This window comes from Sciurus carolinensis, chromosome 8 (genome assembly GCF_902686445.1).
Source record: "Sciurus carolinensis chromosome 8, mSciCar1.2, whole genome shotgun sequence".
Taxonomy (NCBI): Eukaryota; Metazoa; Chordata; class Mammalia; order Rodentia; family Sciuridae; genus Sciurus; species Sciurus carolinensis.
The window spans coordinates 45,348,512-45,360,198 of NC_062220.1; positions in this window are offsets into that span (position 1 = coordinate 45,348,512).

Sequence of the window (11,687 nt, forward strand, 5' to 3'; positions counted from 1 at the left end):
GGTCACAAAAGTCTCCCCCTTCAGGGTAACCTGGGTTCCTCCCATCGACATTATTTCAGGCCTGCATTTCTCCTGCAGATAACAGGTAGTTTGCTGAGGAATGTGACATAGCCTGTCCACCTAGGCCGGGCATAGCTGCAGGTAAATTGCTTCTCGGAAAAGAAAGCATGTGGGACTCAGCACAGTGTGCCCATTTTATAGAATTATTCTCTTAACCATGTGTTCCCACCATTCACATCTGTCTGTTCCCTAACACATAGAGATCAGCATGCTCCTGTTTCATAACCCTGACCAGTTGTCTGGAAATGTGGGCAGTCAAGAGAAAGGAAAAGTGGTCAGTGGTATGGCTGGGTCTCTGTCAGTTATTATTTTGGCTGGGAGGACTCCACTCGGGACATATTTGTCACTATGAACATTATTAAAGAAGATGGAAAAAAGATCTGGTATCTTCAGAGCAATATTTGTCATGTTTTACCTTTGTGTTAGTTTGTCTTTTTTTTTTTTTTTTTCATTCTTGGACTTCCTAGTTTATAATCTAGAAGTATACAAGCATATAATATAAATATAGTTAAATCAGTCTGAATGATTTTAACGATTGGGGACACAGGGACCCAAAGTGACATTTTTTAAAATCTTAATATGAGTCTAATCAAAGAAACAGTGGCATAAGCACTACTTGGCATCAAATGATAGTTTTAAGCAAGAAGCAGCCCATAGAGATGAACTCTCCTTTGTAGTACGCTACGAGTGCCTTGATCCCAGGTCACAGAGCTGGTGACAACCCAGGACTTAAACAAATACCTCTCTCCCACAAATCAGTTTTCTTTCTATTCTGTGTGTAATTGTTCTCCTACTATTTGAGACTGTGTTTAAGGCATAACACTACCATGCATCCTTGGGCTCTTCCTTTAGATATCTGTTAATCACCATATCAAGACATCATTCTTCTTGGATATTTACTCAGCATCCTCAATCCAAAATAGCTGACATTTGCTGAGTGCTGACTGTGGGGCAGGAGGAACTGTTCTAAGGGACTTATGCATACTAAATAATGTAATCCTCATAAAAGTCAGTGCCAGAGGTTCTATTATTATCTTTCCCTCTGTTTTAAAACTAAGAGAAGATTTGGCAGATTCTGGCAATCTGACCTAGAGCACATGCCCTGAACAATATCCTGCTGCCTCTTACATTAACAACAGCATGTGCATCTGCCTCAATGAGAGCTGCACAGAACCTGGGTTGACCCCACCCGTTGTGAACTGCAGGCTCAGTCCTTGCCCTCTTTCAAGGGCCATTGGAAGTGTCTGTTTGAGCCTGTCACCTCCCCTCTTGCTCATGGAGCTCAGATTATCTCAAAGCACAGTAGCTAATGACCACCAGATTAGACCTGCCTCCCCTTCAAGAGGGAATCTCTCTGCCTGTTGATTCAAAGTGGCATGCACATGTAGTCAGATGTTCTCCAAAAACCTGTGCTGCTCAAAATTGTCAACAACATAGTAGGATATTCTCCATTCAACATCAGTGGCCTTTGTGTGAGAGCTCCATTGTAAGCAGTGCAAACCTGTAACAAATTTCAAGAGTCTGGAGAATGCCTCTCTACTCTATCAGTACCTGTCTTAAATGCTCAGAAGAATTTACCTGACTTAACAATGATTTCTGTCCACATTGCATGGACTGTCCCAATGAATGAATGTTCTGAGCATTTAAGATACTTTGAATTCATCCTAAGAGTTCTGCAGTCACCTAATTTGGTGCCCTGCTTGACTTGTAGGAAGATGCCTTTGGTTGTTTTTTACCTGTGATGTGGTCAGTGGGGCAGACCTCGGGCCAGGGGAGCAGATGGCTGTGTAGATGTGTGTTCACAAGGTCATCAGAGCCTTCACAAATGCAGGTGATCTGCAGGGTGGGAGGAACAGCCGAAGTGCCAATGGCTGAGGCAGGCAATGCTTCCAATGGCTGCCATAGCACTGAAGGCCCCTGCCACTGAGGGAGAGGCCGCTAGCCTTGTATTACACTGGGGCAGAAGTCACTGAGCTGGGGAGATGTGATATAGTGCCTCATAGCTTAGCATCACAGAGTCGGGATTTTCACAGAGGTTGATGAAATACTTTAATTTTCCCCAAATCACATCTGTTTATTAATTCCTAAATCAAACGTAAATTTGTGTGCTTCGTTTCTAGACTGAAAATGTATGTCTTGAGACCAATTCAAGTAAATTATTCCATACCATCCTCATTCCTGGAAAAAAAAAAATCTCATTTAAATGAATATTTTGCCTCCATTCTATGTGGTGTTGAACCTGGTGGCTGCCATTCTCACCAACCCTTGATAGATATTACCACTCAATCAATAGACTATTCTTAAATGATTTCTCTTCTGGCCTCATCCCACAAGTCCAAAATTTCTCCATCATAGGAAAATTCAACAACTAATGCCATTGTGAAGAGAATGCAGGGCTACAGAAAGATGAACTATCAGAACTGGAACCATTTCAGAGATCCCCTTCTGACATTAAAGCTTGTGAGGTTCTTCAAGAAATGGTTTAGTGGTCAGTAGAAATAGCCCTCCTGGGGAGAAGCAAACAACTGTGCTCCTGGTGCAATTAACAGTACTTCTCAAGGGTATTAACAGATAAATTCTACTTACACACGCATGTTTGCAAGGGTGGTGGGACAGAGAGACACACACAGAAGTGGGGGCAGAATAGGAAAACTTCTTGGAAGTTAGAATGATACATCCCTTTTTTGGGAAAAAACATATTTTTGGATTGTTTTTAAAATGACTTCAGATGGAGGCTGAATGCTTTGGATCTGTAGGATGAGCTGGTTCTCAGATGAAGAGACCCAGCTGAGCTGCACTGCTTGTGAAGGACTAGACTGCAAGGTCTAATGAAAGGACCAGCTCCTGTAAAAGGGAGGCCCTGGTGGGGAAGGGACAGAGGGGAAAGTCCCAGGAAAGTGCAGAGGAAACCTGTTAGAGAGAGAGTCTGAAGGGAATTTTATCAGTGGCTTTTTGTAAGGGAAAAATTTCAACTACACATGAGAGGCGAAAAACTATAAAATCATCGCCTGTCTTCAAAAATTATCAACATATCGCCAATCTGACCTCCAAGATACTTTCACACTGTCCCCTTCATTTTTGATGCAAATCTCAACCCATCCCATGTCAACCATATATGTTTCAGTATATATTGCTAATATGACTTAAAAAAAAAAACTGCATTATCAACAGCACCAAAATAAAAAACCCAACAATTTCTTAGTAGCAACAGATATCAATGTCCATATTCTCTTGTAAATATAAGAAAACATTTTATTTCATAGCATAAAGAGAAGGACATAAATCATAATTTAGAGTTTGATGAATTTTCACAAATGAATGTATCAGTATAGCTAGGACCCTGAAAAAGAGGCAGAGTGTCACATTATCCCAGAGATACCCCAAGATCCCATGGCTATTCCATCCAAAGGCATCTCTCTGGTTTTTTAATTGAATATAAATGGACTCATGTCATATGTACTCTGTTTGACTGAACATTAAGTTTGTAAGATCTAAATTTTTAAAATGCATTTGAAATAAGATTCGTGCCTTAGGCTTAGTTGATATACTTCTTAAATCTCTTTTCATTTATATCCCCCCCTTTTCTTTTCTTTTTACATTCACCATTTGTTTGTTGTAGAAACGCAGACATCTATCTTTTAGGATATGTCACACCCTGGATTTGACTGGTTCCTTTACTGGTATTGAACATATTTCTCTTTCTCTGTATTTCATGCAAACTGTGAGTTAGAACCAGAGGCTTGATCACAAGTAAGAAAGTTCAGAGAGGAGGATGCAAATAGATATCTAGGATACAGTGCACATAAAGAAAAAAAGATCGGCAGCACATATGACAATGCCAGAAGTGTCCTGTTAAAGCAAAGAGGTGGTGGCTCTGTCACCAGGAGTCTGCTTTTATATGATCGTATTTTGCAGTAGGGAAACACAAAAATCAAGAAAAAAAAATTGCATCTATAACAGTTTCCCTGACACGCCTTCCCTACCAGCCACGTTACCTGGCAGGAGAGAGCCCAGGCAGGCAAGGCTTCCTGTCCTGCCCATCAGACCATCTGGCTCTCTCACTTTCTAAGTGGGTCCCATTCAACTTCATTTGGTTTCTTGAGTGGTTATCTTGCAAGAAGACACAGCATTTTAATCCACTTGAGGGTCTATTTCCAGAACTCTATGTTGAATTAATCTGCCTTTGTGGAATGTCTGACTAATTTTCAGGGTCTCATGTCCTTGGGTGACCTAATAAAAGCTATTTTTAGAAACTTTACCATTGAGGACCAGACACTGAACCATGGATTCCACTGCAAAATGCTCTCAGGCCAGGAGTATTCCTCAAGAATGCCAACTAGCCTTCCTTTTTAAAGATCTCTCCCCTGCAAGAATGACCCGTGTTCTCTTCAGGAGCCATCTGATGAAAGATACTGTTTCCTGCCTGCCTACAAGGAGACATCACTAGAGCATCCAAATTAAACATTAGTATGACTTTCCTTAAACAAGAAACTTTGATTAAGAGTCCACAAATAAGAGGTCCTTACTTCTGGAAACTTGTGTGAATAGGATATGCTAGCTCTGAAAGTCAGTGGTGTTTGACCCATTTGGATGGTAGAATAAGTAAAGGGGAATTCATAATAATTTACCTTTGTTTTTACCATGTGTGTTTCTCATAGGGAATCATTGTTTTGTAATAAACCAGGCATTTTATAGGTGAAAGTCTTCAAGTACCATAGCTTAGGGAGTTGATGCTGTCTGTGGCAAGCATGAAAAGTTTATAAAATTGTGTCTACATGTATATTTTCCTGGAAAGAGGACCTAGAGATTTCCTCAGATTTTCAAAGAGGCCCATACTTAAAAAAAAAAAAATTAAGAACATAGAAATTGCAAATGTTCTCATCTCAGATTAATCATGTGTAAAATGTGGTATGGATAGTGAAAAGGTAGTGGCCCTGGTGGCCCTGGTGGTCCTGGATCATGTGGAGGAAATCAGTGTATCAAGAAGAATAGAATTACAGTTTGTTTGAAAGGTTTGACATAGAGGAATGAGCTTGCCTTGTAGAGCATTTTGTACTGGGATTGAGTAAGGGACCTCAGACTGACTTTTTAAAAACAGCAGAGTGTATCTTGACATATTATACGTATATGGAGTTTAACTTATTCTAATTAGGAATCCATTTTTGAAGTGTACATGATGTGGAGTTTCATTGGCCATGTATTCACATATGTACATGGAAAAGTTATGTCAAATTCATTCTACAGTCTTTCCTATTCCCATCCTCCATCCCTTCCCTTCATTCCCCTTTGTCTAATCCAACTTCCATTCCCTGCCCCTTATTGTGTGTTAGCATTCACATATTAGAGAATATTTGACTTTTGATTTTTTGGAATTGTCATATTTCTCTTAGCATGATAGTCTCCAGTTCCATCCATTTACTGGCAAATGCCATAATTTCATTCTTTTTTATGACTGAGTAGTATTCCATTGTGTATATATACCACATTTTCTTTATCCATTCACCTGTTGAAGGGCACCTAGGTTGGTTCTATAGCTTAGGTATTGTGAACTGAGCTGCTGTAAACATAAATGTGACTGTGTCACTATAGTATGCTGATTTTAAGCCCTTTGGGTGTATAACAAATGGTGGGACCATTCCAAGATTTCTGAGGCATCTCCATACTGCTTTCCAGTGTGGTTGCACCAATTTTCATTCCCACTAGAAATATATGAGTGAAGCTTTTCTCCCACATCCTCACCAACAGTGCCAATCACCTACTAGAAGAAAATGTAGACCCAACTGTCCATCATGTTGGCTTTCTCAACAAGACTCATAAAGTATGAGCAAAACAAAAAATCAATAAATGGGATGGTTTCATACTAAAAAACTTCTGCACAGCAAAGAAAATATTAAGAAGATGAAACAAGAGCCTATAGAATGGGAGAAAATTTTTGCCACCTGCACCTCAGACAGAGCATTAATCTCCAGGATATACAAAGAACTCAAACACCAAACAAACAAACAAACAAGTAATAACTGGGCAAATGAACAGAAAAGACACTTCATAGAAGAAATATGAATGGTCAACAAATAAATCAAAAAATGTCCAACATCTCTAGCAATTAGAGAAATGCAAATTGAAACTGCACTGAGATTCCATCTCAGACTCACTTTTATGAGCTCAGTCTTCCAGCTTTCTTCCCAAATGGTCACCTAACCCTGCTGCCTTAAGTCTTTGGTGGGCATTTTTATCTCATCTGTTTTTATTTTGATGGCAGTCTGCATTCTTCTTGAAAGAATATTCAAGAACTTTCCTCAGATTTTCAAAGAGGTTCGTGATTTTAAAAAGTAAAATAAACTATAGAAATGTGATGAACAAGAAACAAAGAAAGGAAAAGAAATAAAGAGCTTAACCAAAGAAAATGATTTTGTGCTAAAATTTAAAGATTAATTTTATCATATAATAGTGAGAAGATGGATTTTGAACAGGAAGGCAGGATATTAAACATGTGACTTGCTCATTTCTCTTGGTTTTAGGTCTTTGCAATGTGTGTATAATTGTGCAGTTTAACCAGCTGTGAAATCCCTGGACATCAGACAGATTCAGACGGAGTCAGAGCAGGGTTTAAAACAGGATACACGTAGCCATCCCAGGGTCCAGTCCACAGCCTTGGGAGTGGGTAACATTTTTTTTTTTAATATGTAATTTGAAGAAAGCACATACATTCAACTTCTATTGAAAATGAATGCTATAATTGCATTGATATGGCCACGAGAGATGGGAGCTTCAAGCAGCTTCTCCCTTTACACAGAGCACGTTCAACCCAGTGTGCCCAAATCCATATCATTCCCACCCATCCTGCACCCCCATTATGTTACTGGGTTTCAGTTAAACCCTTAAGACTGTGGAGGAATCCCCGCTAAACTTGGGTTTTATTCTGAAGGCAATGGGGAGTTATAATGCCATTTTAATTGGGGAAAGTGAAACTATCAGATTTATGGAGAATGGACAAGGGGGATGTAAAATACCAAGTAAGGAAATTAATTAAGAAATTACTATAGCAACCCAGATGCAAGCTGAAAACTTAAGTAAAACACAGCTATTGGGACCAGATAAAAGGAGACAACTCCGAGAGCAGTTAGGAAGGTAGAAGCAACAAGACTTAGTGACTAGATGGAAGATTAGGAGAGCAACGGAGTTGAATCCAGAAGACTTGAGTGACAGGTGGAAAGGTGCGGCTATTCATTAATACAGGTAACATAAGGGAAAAGCAGTCTTGGAAACATTTAATATATTTTAGCTGTTTAATTGACAAGAAATTTCAAAGAAATGTAACCACAGGAGCAAGTCTACATAAAGGCCTGTCTCAACACTTGACACTAGCCTTTCTTTGGCTTCCATTCAGTCTGTTTGAGAGGCTGGACTAGAGGTCATTACTTCTTAGTTCCTCTGGACTGTTATAACAAAGCGCCATAGATTGGCTGTCTTGTAAACAACATAAATTTATTTCTTACCATTCTAGAGTCTAGATGCCTGAGAGCAAAGCTGCAGCAGATTTTGTGGTGAGGGTTTGCTTCCGTGTTCATTGATGACGCCTTCTCACTGTGTTCTCAAATGGTGGAAGAGTGCAAAAGAGCTCTTTTGGACTTCTTTTTTAGCTGCACTGATCCTGTTCATGAGGACTCCACCCTTATGACCCAATTTCAGGCTGACTGCACCCTCTTCTAGTGCTATCACAATGGGAATTAGGAGTGTTATATATGAATTTGAGGGAAGGAAGACATTTCATCCATAATGATTACTTTTTGTTGTCTTTCAAACTAAAAAGTATCATACTCCAGGAATCTTACAGCAATAGTTGTGTAATAGAAAGGTGAATCTGAATTGACTAAGTTCAGAGAATCCAGACTCCTGCCCAGACCCTGAGCATCTTAAAGGTGGGTCTGGGCATCCGCATCATTAAGGAGTCCCCCAGGTGGTTATTTTTGCTTCTGCAGCTACTCCCACTAATTCTTTATATGACCTGACACTTTTCTTGCTTTTTGCTACCTAGTTACAGTTATTGAGTGTTGTTTCCTGTCAATTTGGCATACCTTTATCCCCGCTATTTGAAACATCATGATTCTCGTTACCTTTTACTTATCTATTTACATGAACTTTTTTTTTTTCTGTTTGTGGAATATTAGTTTTATTCAAGAAAAAATAAAATGTATGCTTTTGTATTTTTATTATTGTTCAATTAATGAGTAAGTTGATAAACATTGCCAAAGGACATCACAATTTGGTGCAAGGGGTGGGCAGGGGAATCCATTGGCAAGATCAATTTGACACTGATCCATTGTGACTTGTTTCTGGAAGATTTCTTTCCTGCATTTCTCAATCTGATCAGAATAGTATGTAATAAAAGAAGAAAAAACATGACTCACTGGCAATATGATTTCAAACAGGATGCAAAAGGGGAAGAGAGAGCACCTGTTTTATTTCAGTTCAGATACAGTTCTATGAATGTCTTTCTGCTGCTGTTGATCTTATAGGTAGAGAGGCACCTTATGATATTGTAATCCAGACAATATTTTGGGTATAACGAGATTGGCAACCAAACTGTCCGCTAAGATAGAGAAAGTTCATCTTTGATACATCAAATTATCAAATGATACGTCACTGGTGACCACAAAACTTTGCTCAGAGATTCAGCTTTCCAATTCTTTAGTAAACTAAAGTACACTTAGTTCTTTGTGTTCATCACACATATTCAAAGCATCTAATGCTGAAACTTTTTTTCACAACATGTGGAGTATTTACTAGGGAGAAGACTGTGAAAACCTCAGTTAATCCATGACTACTTCCAAACTTTTAATGGCATCTCAAACAGGGTTTATAGCTATGATTGTTTGCATGTGGAAAACACAAATAATCCTTTCAATCCAAGCACTCCTTGCCTCTCTCTGGAAAAAGAAAAAGGAAATGATATTCTTTCTGTGTATAGTTTCATGTCTTAGTTCTGAAGCCTGTTAATTATTACAGAAGCTGGTTGGTAGTATCTTGCTGTTTGGACAAGTGCCACATTGTCTGAAGAGAGAACTAAGGACCATGCTGAGCTCAGTGTGCATGCTTCTGAGAAAGGTTGATGGGTGAAATGCTGCACTCACTTTCTTCTTTGGAAGGAAGATAGGCTCTGATGTGAAAGAGAATTTTAACTGTTCACAGCTATTTGATGTCCCATTGGACCTGGTATAATTCTTTCCTGCATATCCCTTTTCAACCAGTACCCATGATCTAAGTTGAGCAGCATATCACTTTGGAGGATGTGTTTATGTGAAAGACGTTCCTAGAGGAAAATTTAAAAAGTGAATTTCAACCCATTCAATATGATGTCTTATTTGAGATTATCCTAGAGTTTGCCCATATTTTAAACTTTGAAACTGGAAACAGGTATCTGATAATCTGAACCTCTGCAAACTTCCTGATTTCTAATATGGCTCTACAACGTATTCCTCCTGTGGTCTTAGGAGGTTGTTTAACTTCTAATTTCTGCTTCTGTTTCCTCATCAGTAGAATACAGATGATGTTAAGTGCAAATCCTATAAAGTTGTTACAGTGGACATGGTATGTGTTACTACAGGTGGTAAAGATCATGTAACTGGAACATAGTGAATACTCAATAAAATTTAGCTTTTATCAGAATTCAGATAATCAAAAAAGAGAGGTAACAAGCATTTATGAATGGGGAAGTGAGAGATCAGAAATAGTTATTCCCATATGAAGATGCTTGTTTTTATGGAACCCCAAATTGGAATGATACAGCACTAGATGCACATTGCTGAGGTTATATGTAAATCAGACAACTCAAAATGCCTTAGAATCAAGTGTTGAAGGGTCCCTGGAAATCATCTACTCTACTTCTCTCATTTTCAGCTAAGAAAAAAGAATTTCAGAGAGTTAGATGACTTGGAAGAAATGACAAATTAACACCCACACATTCCTTTCAGAAGACCACCTCACAAAAGAAAGGAAGGTGGAGTTATTAGCAAACCTACTTTTTACCCTTTACCCAAGCTCTTCAGGATGTGAACTGATTGTAATTAGAGTCAGTAGACCTGGGACTGGAAACCTATCAAGAGAGAGGGAGTAGCCAAGGCTCATTTGTTCTACAAGCCTTATTAGTCACTCTGTAACCTTGGTGAAGACGGTTAGGATCACTTTTTCATACATAGGAACACTTGGGTCTCTGGTCCCTTCCACTGCAGTTCATGTCTTAAGGTACGGTACATCTCTTGTCATGGATTTAAGGGATTACATTTTCCAGCCATGTAACATCATGTGGAAACATGGAATTGGGAGTCACCAGATATAAGTCTTGGGTCTGCCACTTAATAACCGTGTAATCTTGACATAAACCCTTATCATTTGATCTTCTTTCTTTACAAAGTAGGGACAATGTTCAATGGAGAATACATAATTGAAGTGAGATATTCTGAGAACACATTTCAAGGGACCCTACCATGGTGTTCATTCTTCGCTATCTGACTTTTATACCTTTGGTAAGAATCTTCATGATAAATAACACTGATCTGATACCATTTGTTTTTCCATCCCAATCTCTGGGGATCCAAGGCACTCTCCTTTCCATTTTGCCTCAGGGCTTTTAGGATCTTTTATGTGATTAGAGAATAGTAACAGAGAGCTGGTCTTTGAACTTTTCCCTGTTTGCTGGATGGAATATATGCACCCCTGGTGCTCTTCTCATTAGGATGTGGTATGCTTCACAAGAGAATTTGAGAAGGAGAAGTCCTCAGAGATTCCAGAAGCACCCAGAGCCATCTGCAAACAGTCATAATTCTGACTGTCCAGGACAGTTGTTGTAAGGGACCATAAACAATAACAGTACTAGGTGGGACTATGGAAACAAAACCCAAAAGCTCTGTTTTTTCTACCTCTCTTAAGAATGTTCCAATTGTTTGGGGCTGTGAGTTATTGTAAGAAGGGCAGAAATTAGAGAAGATACTGAAAAGAGGGAGAGGTGGTACCTATCTTTATGAACTTCAGAAAAAAAATGTATTTACTTACCCAGAACTTGAACCATCACATGTGCTCAAATGATGCCTGTAGGTATCTTGAGGTGAAAACTTTAAGATTCCACAATGGAATTTCTGCTTTCTCCAGGACAATAGGGAAGCCAAATCTGCTAAAAGAAGGGAGAAGAATACTGTTTACCTCACTGGGTGGTAGTACAGATTAAATAATGTAAGAGAAAGCACTAGAAGAATGATAAAATACTGCTTAATTATGACTTTGTATTAAAAATGAAAGATTCAAAGGCAATATATAAATTATAAAATGCCACCTTGTTTATACTAATAAGTATTTTAAGATGAATATATAATATACTTGATAAATTATAGATGCATATTAAATTATAGTTATTTTAACTCATAAAATTTCTCTTACATGGTTAGCCTTTGTTTTAATTTAGTGTATGAACACAGGGTTTAATTATTTTGTCATTTTTTTTGGTTTTGTTCTTGCTGGCAACACACATATCAATACTGAATTTATTCTTTGTTGAACAGAATTCTACCTCATGTGTATTTGTTATGTGTTACTTTGGGACATATTATATACTTTGATGCTTCTAAGGATTTATG